General features: G+C 49.5%; 1 protein-coding gene and 1 non-coding gene across 5 annotated transcripts in view; both read right to left on the bottom strand.

Annotated features, from left to right (window-relative positions):
• The window catches only part of CASK (peripheral plasma membrane protein CASK), a 629,306-nt gene that overhangs the window by 156,890 nt on the left and 452,119 nt on the right, over nucleotides 1–20,297 (bottom strand). The gene's annotated exons all lie outside the window — the stretch shown is intronic.
• Nucleotides 3,087–3,248, bottom strand: LOC149343701 (U1 spliceosomal RNA). Its single transcript, XR_016283340.1, has one exon. It is a non-coding gene; the product is annotated as a U1 spliceosomal RNA (small nuclear RNA).

The raw sequence follows: 20,297 nt of genomic DNA, 5'->3' as shown, positions 1-20,297 counted from the left end.
CACAGTGGAAAAATAGTGCCTTCGGGAACTGTTTTTGTATAATTTTGTTCACTCCAGCTTCTTTTCCAGCCATTGTAGAGCATCCATCGTACCCCTGTCCAACGAGGTTCGAAAGAATCAGTCCGACATTCGTCAAAAGCTTCAAGATTGCCGCGGCGATGCAAGCGGAGTTTAATTGCTCCAGCTCTACAAATCCCAAAAACTGCTCTCGAACGCACACTTCGACTTCCGCCTTGTCAATAAAGCGAACGCCTATAGACATCTGCTCTTTTCCTGAAATATCTGCAGTTTCGTCAGCAAGAACGGAAAAAGCAAACGCTTTGTTAGTTTCGGTAACTATCTGCTCTCTCAGGATGTCGCCACAGATTGTGATGATCTCGTTCTGGACGCGGACAGAAGTGTACTTGGCATTGCCAGCAGAAGAAGCGAAGTGCTCCTGAAGTAGAGTATCTCCAGCTTCTACACGAAAGTCAAGCAGATCATTGAAGACTCCACTATCGGACTGCTTGCCGCGAATCGGCAAGTCATGCGTCGCGCAAAAGACAATGGTGGAAACTATTGGAAATAGTTTCTCACGGTTCCTTTCAACTTGCGCGTGCAGTGCTCTGTTCAGCTGCTGTACAACGGGTAGCTGCTTGCCTTTCATCACATCCATAAAGTTCTGTGAGGCCGTCATTGCCTCCTGGTGCCATTGGGATTTTACGTGATCCCTGCACGCCTCGTGCATTTTTCTGTAGTTACTGAAAGCGCGCACGATAAAACTACCTTGAGTACCCCGGTGAACACGCGGAGGAAAAATGACGCAAAAACGACAAAAGGCGCCTTTCGCTGTCGCTGAGTACGCAAGCCAGGGGGCGTAATCTCCCAGCCACTGATGTCGAAAAGGCCTCTTTCCAGGTGTTACATCCTTCTTAAAATCATATGTGACATTTGGCGACCATGGCTTAGTAAGAAGACGTAACTTCAAAAAGTCCGGTATGCCAGTGAGTTTAGCTTTGCCTAGAAACTCTCCTAAGTCATATTCTTGAGGCAAGTTATTTGTTTTCTTGATGTTGTCTCCGGACTTCGATCCCAAGCAAGGAGAAAGGGAATCGTTTCGGCTTACTGCGTGACCGGAGCTCGCTGGTGGAGTTCCTTCCATGGAGACGACGACGCCGGCTACTGTCCGGTGATGAAAGGTTGCATCGCTCTGGTCAAATCCGGACTTGAATCCCAAGAAAGGAGAAATGGAATCATCTCGGCCTGCTGCATCACCTGAACTCACTGTTGACAGAGTCCCTTCCATGGAGTCGACGACATCAGCTACTGTCCGGTGATAAAAGCTTGCAACACTCTGTTCAAATGCTACACCGTTGTCACATGTCACACCAGAATCTGCAGGGGCGCATTTGGATAATGCTTCGTCAGACAACCGCTGACGCTTGAAGAAGCGTCGAATATCCATCATTCGGGACCGCGCGAGACAAAGCTGGCTATGGAGTTCCTCGGGGTTGGTAGTGTTAAAAATATATACACATTGATTGGAAAAACGGTTGAATGCGTACGTTGAAAACAAAAAATGACTATGTATGCAGCGAAAACTTATTTACAAGATAAATGCACGCTCGCAGCTTCATACACCTCGCTCCATCTTGCTCGCGCAACCGCACAGTCGAGTATTTGCACACACACTACTCGCCGCTCGTCGTTTTCTCGTCCGCTGTCTTGGTTGTTCTCAGCTTCGTTGACAACCGGCCACTAAAAACACCGAAGCACAAACAAAGAGGCGCGCACACGCAAGGAACGCCGCGCGACTTCCGAGGGGAAGGGACACTCGCCACTCCGGTCGGAAAATTTGTTTTGTGTGTTTTTATGAGGTTCAGAGCCCCAAAACGACTCAGGCTATGAGGGACGGACGGTCTCTTTACCATGCACTGACATCGCACAGTACATGGGCGCTGTTGGGATTTGAGGCCCAGCCAGAGGTGACAGGCGAGCCAGGCAGGCGCCATCGGGCTGCCTTGACCAAAGGCGCTGGTTTCCGGAGAAGACGCAAGGAACGCTGGTGTGGGGGCGCCTCTGGAGACTGCGTCGCCGTGAACAAAAGCAGCTAATCCCCTTTGCCGAAAATTCTGAAAGCGGCGCTTGTACCGAACTGCGCTCTCCCGTGGATCGGAGGAGACAGCGAGCGGCGGCGGCGCCAACTCATCGCCCGCTTGCCCCTGAGCAGTCCGACAAAGCGGGGATGGACACGGCTGATTTGTCCCTCCCTCCTGAAGAATTCATCGGTGGCCGGGGTGTGCACTGTCTGCCTCCGTGTCGCTATCTCTCTAGAGATCAAAGAAACAGGCACACATCTCAAGACGGCTCGAAACACATGCTCGCCGGTGCCGCTGTATGTCTGCAACGACGCGTCCCCGGACGCGGCACTTTGCAGATGTGACCCAAAGCGTGGAAGCAGGGCCGCTTTTACTCTTTTGGCTGAGCGCACCGCCGCCCCTGACGTGCGGCCATCACTCACGGTTCGAGTGAGTGATTTTCCAGGGGGGTGCAGCCGCCCCCCCTTGCCCCCCCCTCCGGACGCCCATGCCCGCAGCTGGTGTGCGCGCCACGCGCCTCGCTGCGGTGCAGACGGCGGAGCAGGGGCCGTCCGCCTCGTCAGTTGTGCGCATGCGCCGAGTGACTTCAGAGCACGCAGCTGGTGTGCGCACCCCGTGCCTACATCAAGCTAGCATTTCGATCCTTCAGCGTGGCGGCGCTGTGGCTGGTCACGTGGTGCGGAGCAGCTGCTGGCGGCGCGCCGGCGAAACCAAGTGGGGGAGGAGTGGAGAGGGGAAAAGAGTTAATCCACGTCCTGGGACGGAGATGAAGAAGGAACGCCCAGCGAAACGGAGCGGCGAAAGACTGAGAGGGTTCCACTCGGCCATCACTCCAGGTTTAACCACAGCTAAACCACAGCCAATTTTACCAGAGCCCTCCACTACGGCACCTCTTTCTTCCTTTGTGCCCACCGAGACGCGAAAATGGGGACGCCGCTGGTGAGACACGAGGAAAGAAATTTGCGCAGTAATTGTAACCACTTCGTCTTTCTTTTGGTTATGTAGTGGGAGGGGTTGGCGCGCACGCCGAACCCCACTACCAAAAATTACATGCTCCAGCTTTCCCGTTTTGGGAGAGTGGCGAGCTTCAGCCGCCCGCAGTGCAATGGACGGCCTCGACCCGAGGAGGCGGCCTTGCTGAGCACCGCACTCCCAGCACCAGGTAAGTATGCCCGGACGCTCCCCTCACGCAGACCCCGTCTATGGCGTCAGCACATGCGGCGACGCTTGCTGGAGAAGACCGAGACAAGTTTTCCGCAATGTCGGACAAAGCGCGGCACTGAAAACATATGCGGGACATGAAACTTATTTCGCTCAACGCGGCTGTTTACTGAAACGCTGACGCACAGAACGGCAGTGACGTCACATCGGATTATGAGAACTGCTTTTCGCACCTATACACAGGTTCTCTTGAGAAGATGGGTGCACGCTCGCTGCTCGTTAATCATACGACCATGCTCACGTGGTCCACAGGGCATTGGGCCTTACAAAGACAGACCCGAAGTCAGGCTATTACGCGTGGCAAAGCACTATTGCTTGCGTTGGACGCTTAATTTGAATGCAGCGTATCTAACTTCCTTATTCCTGCGCTTTATTGAGGGCACGCATCATACATTAAAATATATGTAGGGCCCTTCGTCTTAAGGTAAAACCTGATTTTACTATATCCTTGCATTGTGATTAGGTGCCTTAAAAATCAGGTGTCCGTTTTCAAGTGCATAATGCTGCGGACACCGCAAAAAGATTTGCAGGTGTTTTCTGCTTATTATAGCGAGTGTTGTCGTAAATTGGTGAACTTTAACCCTATTCATGACGCAATTTAATCTGACGATAATTTTGAAACGTATGCATCAGAAGCAAGGGTCAATAACCCGGATACTGATCAGGCGTCTTACTGGCATCATTGAGTCAGCGCTGCCCACGTTAACTCCGTCCTGGTCCAACGCTCTTCCGCGCTTAAAATGGCATTAGTGATGATGATAACAGTTTTCGCGAAGTACAAGACAGGAAGGTCTTTCCCGGAAGCGGTGCTGCGCGTAGGAGATAGCTAATACACCCGACGAAATAGTTCTTCTAGATGACGTGAGAAAGTCTGATTTTGTAAACAGTTGCTAGTGCAACCTGCCATGAGCAACAAATGCGGCATTTTGTGTGCCGTGAAATAACGAGCGCCTCGAATAACTTGACATTTGCTGTGAAAAAAGAACCCGAAAAATAAAACATGTTTACGCGGAAGAAGACAGGTGGGAGAGTTGGTACGGTGTCATTTTAAATTTACGAGCGCGAACGACAAGGACACGAAGTAGACGCATGTAGAAAAATGACAAGGACACGAAGTACACACGACACAGCGCTTGTGGTGTCTACTTCATGTGCTTGTCTTTCTCGCCGGTAAATTTAGAATTATAGAACTTTTATCTGAAAAGCCCGATTTGTTCGCGAATCTGAGCTCCAAAAATATCGCTCAAATTTTATTCCCCGAATAACGGAAGTAAAAAAAAAACTTCGAAAACGAAGGACCCTAAATATATGCTCCCGATGTGAACACCAAGTGAAGAAAGACGAATTTCAAACCGAGAGTCCGAATCCTGCGTGGCGTTCGAAGGGCTGGATTTTTCAATAAAAAGTTTTCACATCGATTCTAAGGCTATGAGAGACGCCGTAGTGGAGGGCTCCACTACGGCGTCTCTCATAGCCTTAGTCGCTTTGGGACGTTAAACACCATAAACCAAACCAAACCGATTCTTTACGAGTACACAGCTCAAGCCCAGAGCCCACGTGCAGACCACTGCTACACACTCATACGACTGGCTCCCTCGAGCGCCCTCTTGGGAGGCTCTTCGTTGTTACTCTAACTGCAGCGCAACCGGCGTAGCAGCGGCCGCTGAAAACCGGCTTGCGTCTGAAGTGCCCACTCTTTGCCCAGTTACGCAGAGCACTAATGGCTCATTTGGAAGCTGAGTTAGCGGAAATAGAGTGCCTGCGTCACTTGGCCGAGCTGCTGCACCTTGACCGAAAAAAGCGTTGCGCACTTGTGGATCGATATTCGCTATCTCGGGCAGCCGGGTAGGGCACGTTGCGAAGCTGTTTTTGAACCTAAGTAAAATACTTGAGCGTCGGTGAGCATCCACCTCTTATAAGGGAGCTGCGGGCTTCGATCCCTGTGCTGCTGTGTATCCATCTGTTTTTCGATGGGTACATTCTCTCCCCTGGCCTCGTGTTCGGCTTCTCACCGGTGTTTTACGGAAAATGGGTGTTTGACCAAGACACGCTAGCGACGGCGTTTTTTTTTTACTAAGCTGCCCTTGTGCTATTAAAGGCGAACCATTATCATCATCATTAAGAAGTAAAATACTTCTTTTCCTCAGTTCTCTCTACCTGGCAGCCTCCTTCCCACTTCCTTCCTTGTAATGACCGGTCAAATGCAAAAGCATTATTAGTTCTGAGCCAAAAAGGGACGACGTCAACTGTTCTTAATATGGTGATGATGATGAACGTTTTCACGTCCTTAGCTTTGTTTCTACGAGCGCTTTAAGTATTTATTTGCTTGAGAGCGTCTTGCTTAGTTCTGTCTGTGGTATCGCCTCTTATAACTTGGAACCATCTAATCTGAATTCAAAAAGAAAATGAGCATTATCTTTGCAGCTCCCAGTAGAAACATCACTGCTACTACTTATTAAATCCTTACGTCCACAAAAATCGGACTTTTCAAATAAGTCAGAAACGGACGGCGAGAAAGAAGCTACGCTGCTCCAACAGTGTGGCAGTAGCCAATGCTGCCCAAACAGAGCATCCGGCAGAACTGAGTAAAAAATGCATACGAGACGAGAATGAGTGACCTATGCAATTTAAACTTGGTAAACCTGATCAATAGCGCTTTCTATAGCAGACAGAAGTCAGCCAGGTAGTATTGAAACGGTAACTGGGTTAACTTACCCAGACCCTTAATAACACAAAGATAGCAACAGGTAACAAGAGAACAATACACAGAGATGAATGACATCCTAGTTGAAATCAAGAGGAAGAAATGGGCTTCGGCAGGGCATGTAATGCGAAGGCAGGATAACCGCTGGTCTTCAAGGGTAACGGAGTGGATTCCAAGAGAAGGCAAACGTAGCAGAGGGCGGCAGAAAGTTAGGCAGGCAGATGAGGTTAGGAAGTTAGCGGGAACACGGTGGCCGCAACTGGCGAAGGACAGGGTTAATTGGAGAGACATGGGAGAGGCCTTTGTCCTGCAGTGGGTGTAGTCAGGCTGATGATAATGAGATGCGACTCGAGGCTATCAAGTTTCTTTACACCAGCCGAATTTTAGTCGTTTTTATTTCCTTTGTCACTCAGACTTTTTTTTTTTTTACCACGTGACGTTGAGCGCACTTCAGTTAAATCACAACTCAGCAGCATTACGTGCCCCATACCTCCCCCCTCCCTCCCCCAATCCTTTTAGAGATTTTTGCATGTATTCGCGTTTGTACTCCCAAGTGAAGGGTAAGTTGTTAGCCACCTCTGTGCGTCCTTCTCTTGTCGGCCATGAACATAGACACAGATCATTCTGTACCGTCCTTAAAACATACTTTCGGGTTAGGCAGCGCTGAACAGAAGCAGTGCCGAGGCGGAAGCAGTTTAGCTCTAAAATGCCCTCGTATACGTACGGCGCTTATAGTAAAAAAAATACGAACAGTTTTTGTTTGCGCATGCACAGGTATATCAATTCCTCGAATTATGGCAGAAATAGCCTTTTTCAACACGTATTTTATCATAGAAATGTTAAAGCGCCAGCTGCCAGAAAAAACACGAGGGCTGCTCAAAGATGACGCAATGCAAAACCTATCCTTGGCGTCAGAACAGTTTTTGTGCACATTCAGAGGTTACCACAAATTTTCAGTATTGATTAGGTTACATTTTTCTAAATAAATCTACCAGTTGTTTCTTTTTATCCGTTTAAGTAATGTAGGTACGATTAATGACGAAACATCGGGAGTAGATAACGTTTACCCGGCGTTCTCGTTGCCAGGGCATTACATGGTTAGGCGGAAAAGCGAAGAAGCATTACCCCACAAAAATAGCGTAAAAACGAAAAGAAAGACCAAGAGAGATATGGCCCGTCGAGTGCGCGCAGTCACGCAGTCTAACTGTGACGCAATAAAGCGCAGCCGGCGCACGCTTTTTCGCCGCCCAGCCGACGCGCAAGTGCGCTGCAGGAGTCTGCGCGCGCTCACGCACGGATGCACTGAGAGGATCGGCGATAACGCGGCAGGCAACAATGGGCGCGAATTGAAAGCAGCCTGGCGCGCGCGCATTTCTGGCGAAAAAGCAATGCGGCGCTTTGGATGCGTGGTTGGAAGCCGAAAGTTAGAAGCAAGCAGAAAAGACGCGGGGCGTTAACGCTGGTGTTAAGGCGGAAATTGCGCGCTGTGCGCGCCTTATTCGGCTACATTTAAGGCCTGGTAGAGAGCTGCACGCCACCGAGATGTTGCTGCCTACGCGTGAACGGAAAGGAAGAATGGAGCATAAAGCGAAAAAACGGAGGTTAGGGGGATAAGAGGGTGGCGAGGTAGGAGTTGCAATGCGTCCAGTTTCTCGCTGAAAGTGCTACTCGTAAGCGCGGCGGGTTGGGTAAGCGTTGCCAACGAAGGACAACGAAGGAAATGATCGTGAAAGGAACAGAGTGAAATGGCAAATGGCAGCCGGTGAAAAAAAAAAACAAAACAAAAACGAAACAAACAACTAAATAAAGAAAGCCGACAGCGTATACTGAGCATTGCTGCAAAAGAAAGCAGAGAATGTGAAACAAGACAGAAGAAAACAAGCCCACGTTCGTCGTCGAGCGCAAGGAAAAGATACGTGGGTGTGCACATTGCAGTGACAAGCTGAGTTGGCGGGATCGGATGGCGTCTTGTACCACACTGCTCCTCGAGAGGCCTAATTTGACGCCTTCCGTTCTCCCTGCTCCCTCTCACAGAGAGTCCCAGGCGGAACACTCTCAACAGAAATGGAAGGAGACGTCGTTTCGCACCTCGTGCGTTTCCCGCCAACAATCGCCCCCCGCTGCTGCCGACTGCAGCCGCTTTGTTCGCTGAGGTCAGGGCCCGCCGGACGCACGACTGCGAACATGGCCCTCTGTAGAGTCCCTTGTTTTCATTGCTGGGGCACACGTACCTCGAAATTTTCCTTTTTACTCTTGTTTAGTTTCGCGCTATTCCGGCTGTCCTTTCACGGATAGCAGTTGTGGAGTAAGCAGTGCAGGTTGCAAGAAGAAAAAGAGTCGTATACAGGACGACCCCCCCCCCCCCCCCCCTTCAAGCTAGTTTCTGCTTCCCCCATTTGTTGCTTCCTGTGGTATTCACTCGGCCGAGCTGTTTAAGCGCAAACAATAAACACCGACCCTCTTTCGAGCGGGGAAGCAAAAGAAGGGAGAAGAAAGAAACGAACGGACTGGAAGCGACGACAGTTGTGGTGGGTGCGCGCGGTGAAGGAGAGGGGAGGGCGGGGGGGGGGGGGGGGTGGGGGGGGGGGGGGGGGGGCTAGGAGCGCCTCGGAGGCAATTGTGTTCGCGTCGCCGGCAGCGTCGGCATTCCGCTCACGACCTGCGCTGATGGGAAGCGCACGCGTGGCAAAGGCCTCGCCGGATGGGAAGCGGACAGCCGCGAAAATAAAACGTCGGTTTGCGAGAAGAGAGGGAGGAAAAGAAACGAGCCTCTCTCAAACGCTGCGGTCCGGCTCCGCGCTTCGTTCTCTCATTCGGGGTTTGTTCCGTGCAGCGTTTCTCAGAACAACCGGACTGCTAAATTGTGAGCTTGGTAAATGGCTGTCGCTTTTGTCGAGTGGAAACGTATCTAGCCACTAACTATTCGTGCAACTTCCGACGTGAAGGCGTTTGTGAACATTTTGCGACCATTGCAGAGAACGAAATCAAAGTAATAAAACAGAAAGCGTTAGAAGCTCCATGGGTGAAACGCTTGGCTTCAATGATACCGTTTACTTCTGTGCTTGGGCCAAGCAGGGCTTTGTCACGCTGTACGATACGCTGCACTCAATTTGGAACACTCAGCCCAGCGCAGAGTCGGACAGGACGCGCAACGAATCGCTCAAGAGCGACGTGCCCCTGCTCTGTGTCGACGTCGAGATGTGAGGAGGTTGTGCTCTTTCTATCGCTCCCCGGGGGCCCCTCTCCTCGCCATGGTTAAAATTAAGTCGGCGCAATGGCACGGCCTAACGAAGCGGAAGCAGAGTGGACGTGCGGAGGCGTCTGAAGTAAGAGAGAACAATTGCGGTCTGAAGCCGCATTTTAGGTTGTTGTGCTGTTCGGCAGGTGCGGGCAGTGAAGCAGACAGGGGTGTTCCTGAGAAGAGCTGATACTCCCGCGCTAAGAAGATTGGCAACGTGCAAAGGTGCTCGGTGTATGTATTTCAGAATGCGTGAACAGAAGTAAAAATCTCTGAGGTTGTTAGATATCTATAATAAGGGAGTAATTACTCATTGACATCCACCCGAGCGCAGCCATACGGCTACAAAGCAAAGCTATACAGCTTTCTCAGAAACTTCGTAGTTAAAGAAAAATTCGTCCTGGTCCGGACCTCCTGGTCGTCCTGGTCCGCGGTTCCAGGACGAATTTTTCTTTAACTACGAAGTTTCTGAGAAAGCTGTATAGCTTTGCTTTGTAGCCGTATGGTTGCGCTCGGTGGATGCCAATGAGTAATTACTCCCTTATTACAAATCTACTCCACCTTGGGGGACTCACCTAAACATTTAACTGTTGTTAGATATCCTCAGGGGGGAAAAAAAATAGAGAGTTCATCGGATCTCCTACAAGACTGTCCAGTCCTAAGCCTACCTGGATTATACTACCATTAGTGGCACACAAACCAACCGACTCCCGCTTGCACGGTTCTAAAGAAGAAGCCACATCCAGGCTGCTTGAACTCAGAAGTCAATATGCTCCTTGCATGCAAAATAGAATAGCTCGTGCATCGCAACTCATATAGCATTGTTTTTGCACGCGGTATCCATTTTGAACAGCATACCAACAACGTTTCTTTATTTTCTTCCTGTACATGTAGCTCCGCCGTATAATAGGTGCATTTGCGGAGAAGCCACCGCAACAGTTACGCAGGAAGCGGAAAAAAAAAGTTTCGGATTGATGAGATTGGTAGAGAGGCATGGCTTACAGGAACACGAGAAGAACCCGGCACACAAGTGTGAACAATAAAGTAACATAACGAGCTGGTGAGGTATTGGCGCGTAGCGAATTGCCGACAAACAGAATCGCTAGAACCCAGTGCTAGCAAAGCAGCGCCACTGATGGTCAGCTAATAGGTACTGCTCGTGCGAATCGACCAAAAATAATGCTCACTTGAGTCATCAAAGCAGTACCCCTAATTTGGTCACCTGATAGGTATTCTATCCGCCAGGCGCAGTGCAAAGGACGGGAGGATGTCAAATATGTAGAATTAGGGGCAACTGTAGCAGAAAATAATGTGAATATTTGTGATCTGTAAATAGGAGCTAATTCAATTTAACGAGTATTGACATTATGTAGACACACTGCTTGCCTTTCAGTTTCACTTTATGATTTGTAACCGCTCTACGCTGCCATCAAAGGGGGAAGAGCCTTAGTCAAGCTGCTTACATAGCAGCTTTTAGTCCTTGTCCTCGCATTTTTTCTGTACTGGGAGAAATGAGAAATAAAAAAAAAATGTGAATGAATGAATGTGAACATGAAGCTAACTGCGCACAGCAACCCTGATGAATTGTTCGACCTTTTGAAAAGCCGGCTAGCATTACAGCAAATTTGCAGGCTTTGTGCACACAACGAAAATTCCACCTCTTGTCACAATGGCGCTGAAAAACAGTTACCTACGTCTTTAGAGCTCATTTCCAAGCCTTGACTTAAATAACGCAGAGGTCAATTGACGAGTCCACGGAAGCGCCAGTGCGGGCCATCCATATTCTGGACAGTGAGAGCAACCGTCACCCTGCTCCACTCAGACCAGTTTTAAAAAGGTCAGCCTCTCCGCGTTCTCGAATGTCCTATTCTTCGTTGGCTTCACTAGCTCCTACACGTTACGCCCTTTCCCACAGCGGCCGGATTGTACAGCCCACTCAGGCTATAAAAGCTGCTGAGAGCGGGGCGCGCGCAGCCATCCTGTGGGCCACCTCTTCGGGAAACCAGAGCTCATCAGAGCCGGCCATGTGGGCCGAGAAGATTGATCGACGGGCTGTCGACACCGGACCTAACGGACTGTCGACTGCGCCATCGTTCCGTCATAATCGACGCGACAGCAGGTGTGCCGAGTCGCGCGCGCACGCGGTGGCCCCGGTGCTCTAATGGACGCCATAATGGACGCTCCGAGCAGTGCCGAAGTCGCCGTCGCAGCTGCCACTGATGACCGCTGATTGCAAATGCGACGCTTGCTCCGCCTCCTCCCACTCGCCGCCCGCCTATTCCTAGCTGCGCTGAGAGGGGGTCGTTAAAACAAGATGCATTACATGGGAGCATGGAGAATGTTTTGATGTATCCGTTAAGTAGCGTCCGTCAAACGTGAAAGATGGAGGTTTGCGCAAGGCTTGTTTAAGCTGGTCTGAACAAGCAGCACACCGCACAGCGAAGAATAACCAGAACATTATTTCCCTAATGTCGGGCTACTTTGCAAGAAGACCTCTCCAGCGTTTCATTAAATGGCTCTCGTATTCACTTGGCCGCCGCCTTTCAGACTACTTACTCCTTCCCTTCTCGTTGATTCACTCATCACTCACTGCTGACGCGATTTATACTGGCTTTGTCCTCACTCACTCACCTCACCCCCAACTCACCTCACCCCCGACTCACTCACCTCACGCCCGCCCGCCCACCCACCTACCCACCCACCCACCCACCCACCCACCTTCCATCCCTCCCGCCCGCCCGCCCGCCCGCCCGCCCATTCACCCACCCACCCACCCACCCACCCACCCACTCACTCACTCACTCACTCACTCACTCACTCACTCACTCACTCACTCACTCACTCACTCACTCACTCACTCACTCACTCACTCACTCACTCACTCACTCACTCACTCACTCACTCACTCACTCACTCACTCACTCACTCACTCACTCACTCACTCACTCACTCACTCACTCACTCACTCACTCACTCGCTCGCTCGCTCACTCGCTCACTGGCTCGCTCGCTCACTGGCTCACTCGCTCACTCACTCACGCATATTTGCCATGATTAGCGTCAGTTCTTAGCAACGCTGTTGTTATTGTCGCAATAATAACTGCAAAACACATCATGCATGCCTCGTTGCATAATTTATATCTCCACCCTCACTGTATATAATTTTCACGTTTATCTCATCTCTGTACATTTGTATCAAGCAATCCATTTTCTGCTGTACTAGTGTGTTTTTCTTATCGTCTCAGCTCCGATATATGTGCTGTCCAGTGTACAATATGTTTTCCGTTCTGACTCCTCGCCTACTTGTGAATGTTTTAACTTTTTCTAACCAGCCGACTTCAGAGCGTAGAGGATGTGGTTGGTGCATATTCTTTCCATCTTTTCTTCGGCATCTATTTCTATCAACTTCGTTCTGCCTGGACGCGGCAGTGTTGGTAGCCTAGTTGGAGCCAATAGAGAGGCTTGTGCACTTTAATCCTCTGCTTTCCTCCTCTTTCTTCCTTCGATCTCTGCAGCAGCGCCGTCGGTTCACCATACTGTCACCGTACTACCAATGCTGTCACCTAAAAGGCGTGGGTTTGAATCCCACTCATACCGGGTGAAATACTTGAGGCAAGGGAGGGGGCTGCCTGTATTGATTGCAAAAGCACCCGGGAAGGACAGGAAAGGATGAAAGAGGCGGAGGGAAACAGCGTAAAAAAAAAAAATCTAGCGCAAGTGGAGGACAATTCCAAAATTGTGGAGCCATAGTTTCTCTCTCGGGCAATGGCCCTTACCGGATGCGTACACCGAAAGCGCGGAGTGTACCAGAAGATGAATTTTTGCGTTTAAAAAAGGCACAACCTCAAAAAGATAGGGAAAGGATGTGTCAGCGGTAGATTGTGAGCAATGCGGGAAAGAAGGAGTACAGGTATGTGAGCACCGACATCCCAGAAAACAGCCGCACGGCGATTCCAAAGAAGGCACAGGGATTACGAGCGCAGGGTTAACGCGGAGAGGCGTCCACGCGAACGACGGTAGTTTTCTGAACGGCGGCCGGTTGCAAGACCAAATTTGCACAACCACACACACACAAACAAAAAACCTGCTTGGGCACCGCTGATGGCTCGGTCGTCGTCAGGAGCGGACGCGAATGATGCGCTCGCGTAGTTTGTTTTTGTTTTGTTTTGGGCTCCTGAGCACTGTTCAGTTCACGGGCTCCGTCGGCCTGTTCGTTAAAAGTTATTTCCCCGTTGTCGGGAGGGACGTGAGGCTTCAACGGCGCACGACGCGTCGCTGACGAGTTGTTGGCTGGCGACGTCGGAGCAACGTAAATATTGAATGATGCTCTTATGCAGCGTCCCGGAGACAGCACGCGTTACCCGCAGCCAACGCTCGCTCGAAACGAAAAGAAAAAAAAAAACGAAAAAAGCGCGCCTTGAAACGAGGCAGCTTGAACAGCCAATGCGCTGGCGCTACGCTACATCACGCTCTTCGCAAGTGGCTTAGCCTGACATGTTTGCAAACAACGGCGCGTCTATTGCTTCTGGCAAAGCCAAAGTATAGTAGCAGACAACGGCGCAGTTTTCAAGTAGTAACGTGCAAAAGAAAGCGGGCCTCCAGCCGCCTTTTCTGCGAGGTAGTCAGTTGTCTCTATTTATAGCCCACGGCTGAACCTTGTCCTGCGAGCTCAGTGGTAAGGCAGCATGTAGCGGGAAAGTAGCAACAGGAGCCGCAACTTGAGCTGTCAGTTGTTCACGCCCCCGTAAAACTGATAGAAATGACATGGCTTTGCCCTATTTTGTCGGCAGCAGGCCGATCGTCCCCAGATCTTAACATGCATTTCACCTGGAACGGTGTTTTGTGGTTCTAAAGCAACCTAGCGGCGAGAAATGACCACAGAAATAGTAGGGCAAGGAATTCTTTACGATTCACATGAGGCTTGACCGAGTACTGTCTTTCTCTCGCCTGACAATTAAGGCGTTGCGCCACGCTGTCTCTGTAGTTCATCACAGAGAAAGTAGCAAAAGCTGACGCCTATTGGTGCGCTGAGAAAAACTCAGGCAGTAGGATTAAGACCGAATGACGCATGTTTAACACGTTGAAAAGTAAACAAAAGAAAAAGAAACGAACCAAGAGGAGGCGTACGGACGAGGTAGGTTTATTGTACATAAGCCGTTAAATCAACGCAGATAAAAGTCGACGCCTCGTCACTGGGAGCCTCGGCCTAGGTTTCAAAGCTGGCAAAAAGAAAAAAAGCTATCGAGAGCGGTGGATTTGACAATACAACGAACCCATAAGCTAAGATTTCTGTCACGTTGTGCTAAAAATAGGAGCATAAGGGTACAGCCGAGATGCCTGTATTCGGTTAATTGCTTAGTATTTGTTTTGTTTTCTTTTCACCCCTTTCTTTCCATTTATAGGTTTCAAGGAAACAACAGCTCATAGCATCAGCCTTCGTTTAAACAGCGCCTTCAACCTTATTCAAGATAGGATGACTCGAGATGCAAGGGCGTAAGCAAAACTTGCGGGCTGTGCTTATTCTACGCTTCAGCGACAGTTCAGGGCAAGAGAGACCCGCAGCGGTGGCTGATTGGTCACGGCGCTCGAATGCTGAGCCTGAGAACTCGGGTTCGATCCCAGCCGCTTCGAAAGACGCGGGATGTAAGAGCGCGTTGAAGAACCCCAGGTGGTCGAAATTTATCCGGAACCCTTCACTACGACACTACTTTCTCTCTTCCCCTTCAACTTTATTCTTCACCCCTTCGCCGCCGTGGTGGCTCAGTGGTTATGGTGCTCGGCTGCTGACCCGAAAGACGCGGGTTCGATCCCGGCCGCGGCGGTTGAATTTCTTTGGAGGAGAAATTCTAGAGGCCCGTGTACTGTGCGATGTCAGTGCACGTTAAAGAGCCCCAGGTGGTCGAAATTTCCGGAGCCCTCCACTACGGCGTCTCTCATAGCCTTAGTCGCTTTGGGACGTTATACCCCACAAACCAAACCAAACCATCTTCACCCCTTCCCTCACTGCGCGGTTTAGGCGTCCACCGAGAGGTGACAGTTACTGCGGATTTTCATGACTCAGAACGAATTCATTTTTTTTTTCATTGTATAGGAAACATGAACTCTTTCTGGAATTAATGCTTGGAATAAGTCATCAGTTTTGTTCAGAAGGAAAGTTGCGGAACTGTCCAACGGTTTGCAGCCAGAAGTAATGCGTGAAGTTTGGCGAAGAGAGATGAGAAGGTGCGTGCGTGCAGCTATTAATAAAGGATCGTGCTTCCGCGTTTTAAGTGCCCAGAGAGTTTTAGCACATTCAAACCTATGAAAGCCGCATTAAAGCGATCCGAAATATAGGAGCTTATTAAGCTTTGATTTTAAGTTCCTGCACTGCTCAATAATTTTGGATGTGGATGTTTTTGGATGTTTTGGATGTTGGATGTTTTGGATTTTGGATGTTTATATTATGGAGTTGCACGCCCCAAAGCGACTCAGGCTTTAAGGGATGCCGTAGTGGAGGGCTCCGGATAATTTCAACCACTTGGGATTCTTTGACGTGTACTGACATCGCACAGTACACGGGCCTCTAGAATTTCGCCTCCATAAAAATGATGGTTTGGTTTGGTTTATGGGGTTTAACGTCCCAAAGCGACTAAGGCTATGAGAGACGCCGTAGTGGAGGGCTCCGGAAATTTCGACCACCTGGGGTTCTTTAACGTGCACTGACATCGCAAAGTACACGGGCCTCGAATTTCTCCTCCAAAGAAATTCAGCCGCCGCGGCCGGGATCGAACCCACGTCTTTCGGGACAGCAGCCGATCACCATAGCCACTGAGCCACCGCGGCGGCCCATAAAAATGAGACCAGCGCGGCAGTGATCGAACCCACGTCTTTCGGGTCAGCAGCCGAACACCATAGCCACTGAGCCACCATGGCGGCAATTCGGGATATGAAAAAAGAAGAAGAAAAAAGAAACTTTGTGAGGTGCCAGACGCTGATATCTGCATTAATAAACTATTTATTAACCTGGTTTCCACCCCTGATGATTTAATTTATTACAAGGCGTACTGCGCTTTATCAGTTGTATATACTTTCCAGACAACTTCAGCTTTCTGCCTTTACAAGAGGGGGGAGGGCTGTATCTCGTGGCTCACCTTCTAAAAGCGCTTCTTCAGCACTGCCATGCTGTAGATTTCCACAACCTTGTTTTAGTTTCCGCAAACGACAAAACATGAAACTCGTGGCTGTCAGCTTTCTTTACGCATTACCCTACGGGCAAGTAAAGAAGATCTTAGAATGTTACTGAAGTTCTCGTTTCTTGGCAACAATAATTTTTTCTTGCATACAGCATCGGGGTTTATCGATCTGCACAAACCCTATGAACTTAAAACTAGTTAATTATCGCGATTACAAGTGGCTAATGAGCTATATATACTTCTCATGGAATAAGAGAGAGATAAAATAAAAATAAGAAGATATGAAAGTGCAATATAGACGAAGCTTGTAGCGTCTGAGGACACGGCTAACCCGAAGGAGACAAAACGGGCACTAAGTGTCCGTGTCTTCAAACATTACAAGCTTTGTCATGACGAACAAACTCTCCCGAACAGTCATCCTGAGCGTGATAAAGCGCTGAGAAACAACCACTAAGCAGATGGAATTAGTGGAGGAAATGCTGGATCAGCGTTCAGAAGAAAAAAGTAAACGTCGCTCAATTATCCGATAACCATCAGTTCTGCACAAGGTCACAAATGTTTGTCTATCCTCAAAGTACTGCAAAGCGTTCAATTCCCTGGCGCCTTACCTTTTAAGACATACGGGTTACCCACAAGAGCTTACAAGGAAATACTTTATGACGACGGAGAGAACACAGAAAGATATAAAAAGGCATGTAAGGAGAGAAAAAGCAAGGAAGACAAGTGACCACTCCGCGTCAGTAAAACCGCACGCACTGCCAACGGCGCAATCGACAGCAATACAAAGCAGTACAGTAAAACATGTAGCAAGAAACGGCGTGCTTTGGTACGGTGAACTGCCAGAGCTCTTCACCCTGACTGCTGTATTGTTTATCCGGGGAAAGGGCAGCTGCAAAAAACAAACAAGAAAGAAAGAAGCGCAGTGAACAGGCCACGCAATAGCCCGCACGGGTTTGCGAGAGACGTGCCGCTCGTATAGCCCGTAGCAGTCAGGTCCAGCCCCAGGCTTTACGTTGCGAGACATTGCGCAAACGATAGACGGCAGAAGAAAGGCGCAGAAATACTACGATGTTGCGAAACCTGGTTGCCTCTTTCACGCCGAATTTGTGCGCTTTCATCGGCCGACCAGATTCATGGTGGCTCAGCGAAAAGTGGAAGGGAAAAAAATCTTATTATTTTGCGTGCGAAAGATAATCAAGGAATGCAAGACACCTTTGTGATAGTAGACGGCACCAAATAATTCTGCACCACTGTGGTGTTCACCTCGACGGTAGTGTTAGGAAGCTACTTCGGTTTAACTACTGCCGGTGTTATGGTATGTCGCAGCCTTAATTTCAGCAGTTCACGCACAACGCAGGAGTGATTGTTTGAAAACTTTATTGACCAAAATCAAAGTGGCCGTCTGGATGGGCCCCTAGTCCACAACTGCATTGGTTTCCACCAATAAGAAAATAAACTAAAATACTGGCCAGGTAGGTGTCGGAGTTGAACTCATGAGGTTGAGATGACAGTGTGTGCTGCAGTTATCGCAATAACCTCTTAATCTAGCGCTTAGGGTGAAAGGCTCCGAAATCCTTTAATACTTACGAGAATTCAATTAAGAGGCGATTTTGCATTTCGCCTCATTCGAAATGCGGCCTTCGCGGCCGGGAATCGAACCTGCGAACTCTTTCTCGGCAGCAGAACGCCATAAAAGCCGAGCCAGTGAGCCGGGCAAGATGAGGAGAAACAACGAATGCAGAGTCCAGCATACTAACTAATGAAACCTACTGTGCAAGCCCGTGCCTTCTTACGTAACTAAACATCTAAACGCATCTGGAAATGGCTTAGTAAGCAGCCAAGAATGTTACTTACCATAAATTGAACCGGAAAAAGCGATTAAGAATGTCACCCGTGCGCACTTGCTTTTAATGACATGCAATGCGCTGAGCGATGAAGCTAAAATGAAAGACATGCGCAAAAGTTCTCCTCCACGAAATGTAGAAATCCTTTTTAATCTTCACTTGGAGAGTGCTTAAGCGTGCGGTGCGCATGCATCGCTTATCCAAATTTTGTGGCCTAAAGTTAGCGAAGAACGCAGCCCTGCAACGCGGACAGTAAAAGTGCACTGAGAAATAGGATCCGAAGTGAAAGAAGCCTCTTCAAACTCGCCAACCCCAAGAACCAAAATTGAAACTTCCTTTCTTTAGAGGCTTTACGCAACGAAAACACATTACGGCCGAGGGGCCGTTAAGACGACGGAACGCGGGGGTGGGCTTGCTGCAAGCTAGAGCTTGAGACCGAACTATTCAAGAACGAACGATGAGGAAAATATGCGCTTCAGGAGAGAGGCGGGAGAAAGCTAAAGTTTCAATCAGAATTCCTAGAGTGAAGATGCAGATCACACCTGCTACAAAATGCTACGGTCAACAGCTGTTGACCTCGTATGGTGGGGAAAAGCTACCGAGTTGGGTACGGAACGCCGTGAGAAACGAAAGGGGGGGGGGGGGGGGGGGTTACTCTTCTGCATTATGCACGAGAAACATTCAAGATGAGCCTCCTACGGAATATTCCCTCGCGGGAAGTTAGAAAAGCAAAACCAAAGCGGTGAATTGAGCCCACCGGATGTGATACACAGAAGCCGCGCGGGCGAAAATCTCTGTGCCATAAAGAAAAATTAGGGAACAGAAAAGAGAATGACGCAAGGCGCCACTTCAAGCGGTGGCGCCCACATAAAAAATCCGCACACAAAGAAGAAGGCAGTGAAGCCTAAACACGAGCATTACTGGGGATGCATAGCTGGCGGGTAGCACGGGGTTGTTATGCAGATGAGCTCGCAGAGCACTGCCACCGTGCGATGCCGCGCTAAAAGGAGCCCGATTGCCTTTTCCTTCACCCTCGCACACCGGGGTCGTAGACTGGAGAGGAGGTCGTGCCGAGGCTTAGGGGAGTCGAAAGAGCGCGTAGTCGAAAGAGCAGCGAATCGCACCCGCGCGAAGAAGTCGATGCAAACGGACAGTGCGAGAGCACGGAATGACTGCTCCCTTATTTTTCGGGCGCAAAAAAGAAAAAAAGATGTAGAAACAAGTTCGCGCAACATAAAACGCTAGCGAAACAGTTTTATGCGCGGGACCTATCCCGTTTTCCTTTGGACGGCCCGATGCAACAACAAAACGAGAAATGTGAGAAATGAAGAAGCGCCTGCTATCGAGCCCCTATCTCGACTTCCACGCATTTTTTTTCTGTAGTAAATATTTAAAATAATTTTCCGCCGGGAACTAGATCAGAGGATTATGAGAGAGGAGGAAAGAGAGAAGCAAACAGAGAAGAGTTAGCCGTTGAACAGAAAAACGGTTCGACAAAACGTAGTACCGGCAAATAAGAACAGAAAAAAAAAGAGCCTCCGAGCTGCATACCGTCGTGGTAATAACGTAGGGTAAACAGGGCAAACGGTAACAGCCTATGCGGAACGCTAGGAGCTGGAGGGCACTTGATGCGAAGCCGGGAACCGAGGTCGAGAGATAAATCAGAGAGCGGGTGACACACTATGCATGAACGAGTAAGGTGTTTGCTTTTTTTTTTGCGCTCAGCCTTTATTTGTTGTTCGCGGAGGAATAGGGACAAATGAGCTTTGGATGGAGATGCGATGGCCGAGGGCCGACGAGACGCGCCTGCGATAAATCGCAGCGCAGATGAAGAGCGCGTACCTGCTGCGCGGATGCGTCCAACCTGGCGGGGATTTCGAGACACGTGTGCGCGAAGGTAATGAGCACGCACTTGTTACGCGCCTAATGAGCGTATCAGAGCGAGCGTGTGCTTTAGCGGGGCAAGCGTCAACATAAGTTTGCACTTACAACAAGGTGGGAGGAAAAAGAGCAAAAAAGGACGGACAATAATAGTGCTTAT

Source organism: Amblyomma mixtum, chromosome 5 (assembly GCF_055824585.1).
Source record: "Amblyomma mixtum isolate Tamu chromosome 5, ASM5582458v1, whole genome shotgun sequence".
NCBI classification, from domain to species: domain Eukaryota; kingdom Metazoa; phylum Arthropoda; class Arachnida; order Ixodida; family Ixodidae; genus Amblyomma; species Amblyomma mixtum.
This window is presented reverse-complemented; position numbering and strand designations above follow the sequence as displayed.